This window comes from Atta colombica, unplaced genomic scaffold, assembly GCF_001594045.1.
Source record: "Atta colombica isolate Treedump-2 unplaced genomic scaffold, Acol1.0 scaffold4, whole genome shotgun sequence".
NCBI lineage: Eukaryota > Metazoa > Arthropoda > Insecta > Hymenoptera > Formicidae > Atta > Atta colombica.
In genome coordinates this window covers 90,481-93,184 of record NW_017259508.1, presented here as the reverse complement: position 1 = coordinate 93,184, position 2,704 = coordinate 90,481, and the positions used below count along the sequence as shown (strand labels likewise).

Genomic DNA, 2,704 nt, shown 5'->3' with positions numbered 1-2,704 from the left:
TGATTTTGGCGGTTTCAGAGAGGTTAAACATCTGTTAATAATTCAGTTTATATCGCTTTGAGTTTCATACAAAAACTTTGATTTTTACTGTGTTTGAAATGTCGAATTTTGTGTTAATCAAGCAGCATTTGCGGGTGGTTTTGATTTTCTGCTTTAATTGGAAGAAAAGTGGGCTGAAGCCCATCGAATGCTTGTCGAAATTTATGGCACTGCTCCAACTGATAAATCATGTAGGGAATGGTTTCGATGTTTCAAGGATGGAGATTTCAGCGTTGAAGACAAGCCTCACTTTGGACAGCCAAAAAAATTCGAAGACAAAGAATTAGAGGCATTACTCGAAGAAGATCAGAGTCAAACGCAAGAGGAGCTTGCAGAATTATTGAGAGTAACTCAACAAGCCGTTTCTGTACGATTGAGAACTATGGGAATGATTCAAAAACAAGGAAATTGCCTTATGATGCCGAAACCAAGAGAAGGCGATTTTTCCTTTGCGAACAGCTGATTCAAAGATAACAGAGAAAAGGTTTTTTGCATCGGATTGTGACTGGAGATGAGAAGTGAATATTCTATGACAACCTCAAGAAGAAAAAATACTACGCTAAGCCCGGTCAATCGTTGCCATCGAGCTCAACATCACGGCCGAATATTCATGATTCGAAGATCATGCTCTGTATCTGGTGGGACCAAAAGGGTCTTGTTTATTATGAGCTGCTGAAACCTGGTGATTCCATTACGGGCGATCGGTATCGGCTACAATTGAGCCGTGCATTGCAAGAAAAACGGTCGGAATACGAGCAAAGACATGATAAAGTTATTCTTCTTCATGACAATGCTCATGTTGCTGAAGTCGTAAAAAAATATTTGGAAACGCTCAAATGGGATGTTTTATTGCCGTATTCTTCGGACATTGCTCCTTCTAATTACTGGTTATTCCGAAGGATGCAACAAGTCACCGGTTCACTTCTTTCGCAGAAATCGAAAATTGATTCCAAAATTGGATCGCCTCCAAAGACGAATCATTTTTTCGAGATGGAATTCAAAAATTGCCTAAGAGATGGGAAAAAGTAGTAGGCAGTGATGAACAATACTTTAATTGATCTGTTCATTCATTTTGTTTTGAAATAAATGCACAAAAAACGGATCGAACTAATTTGTACTCCCAATAGTTCGAATGTAATCGGCAGATATCTGAAATAAATGTATTTAAAATAAAATATATTTTAAATAAAATGTATTTAAATACATTTTACATATAGAGATGTTATTCAATAACTTTGATCGTAATTTGCGCTTCTCTTATTTATTGTTAGTTGACGTATTTATATTAGCGGTCTTGTTCTAAATTTATAATACTGTTTATAACATGACTCGCTACCAATGGGACTTGCTCGGATTCGCGCGAGCATCGCAATCATGCGAATTCCCTTTAAATAAAACATCAATCTAAATTTATTCCAGGCATGTAAGGCAGGGCTCACACTACATTGCCTTACTGATGAGTTTAGTAGTGAGGATGAGTTTAGTACTGAGACGAAACGCTGCGGCCAACTAAAAAGCTTCGAGTCAGGCTTCCTTGGACACGAATATCATTTCCATACAAACATCCACAACACAATAAAAACTCTTGCAAAACATATTAAATATGTTTCAGCATACTTACAATCGATAAAACTGCTTATAAAATATATTAAAAAGTCTTTTGTTTTATTAATAAGTAATTATATATCTAGGAAACAATCTCGCACACTTGGGTGTGCGTGCGTGCGTGCGTACGTAATAAAAAATATTCAAAAATGAAATAACCTATGTTTATGATTACAACTATGATAAATTAAAATTAATAATATACAGAATATTTCCTATAAATTCAATTTTAAATACCTCCGCTTTTTTTATCATGCAAGAAAATACCACAGGGGAAAATTGTTCGGTTCGAAGATGCACATATTATAAAATTGTCTGCAAGATCATGTTTTAAAACTTCATCTCCATGTTTTAAGATTCCTTCAGGGGTCAATCATATAACTTTTTCCTTAGAGCGAAAAAACGTGAAAAGTGAAAAGTTTCAACTCTATTATCATCTATGATTTCAAGAGATTATGTAAAGTTTCCCCTAAAAATGAACACACAAAAAGTGAACAAATTCACATGAATGAATAAGCGAGTAACTTTTTTGGTTGTTATAAAATGTGAAATAGTTTCACGAGAAATTTTTCGACAAGTAACGAAATGTCTAAAATGTGAAATTCTATTTTTTAGTAAATTGATATAAATTAGCTTGTTTTTTGATCTTTTGGTCTATTTTTTGTTCCTGCATTAGACTGCACTAGAATTCTCTTGTTTTCGACAAATACAAATATATTTAAATATCTATTTGAAATGGATATTGCGTGGTTTCTCGCCACAAATGAACGAAGAAGAGCACGCAGTTGACAGGCGAAAACTTCGCATATTAAGAAAACGTGATATTAAATTAAATATATGAATAAAAGATAAAAATATGAAGTGCATAAAAATCACATGAAAATTTAAAAATGAGAGTTATAATAAAAAAATAGAGATTTATGAAACAGATTAAAAAATAATCTTTTTCCATTCAGATGAAGATTTCTCCGGTCCCAATCCGGAACAATTTAGGGTTTGTGTTATATTCTCCCATACATTTTTCTACGAGTTTAAATATATATATAAATATATATATATC

The 2,704-nt window shown here is 33.4% G+C and overlaps 1 protein-coding gene across 2 annotated transcripts in view; it reads left to right on the top strand.

Annotated features, from left to right (window-relative positions):
- LOC108691114 (nitrilase and fragile histidine triad fusion protein NitFhit) overlaps positions 1-1,758 on the top strand; it is an 8,282-nt gene extending 6,524 nt beyond the window's left edge. For both annotated transcript variants that reach the window (XM_018198766.1, XM_018198764.1), the window contains exon 7: positions 1,459-1,758. The gene's annotated coding sequence lies outside the window, so the exon portion shown is untranslated. The remainder of the gene's footprint in view (positions 1-1,458) is intronic.
- Positions 1,759-2,704: the final 946 nt, after the last annotated feature.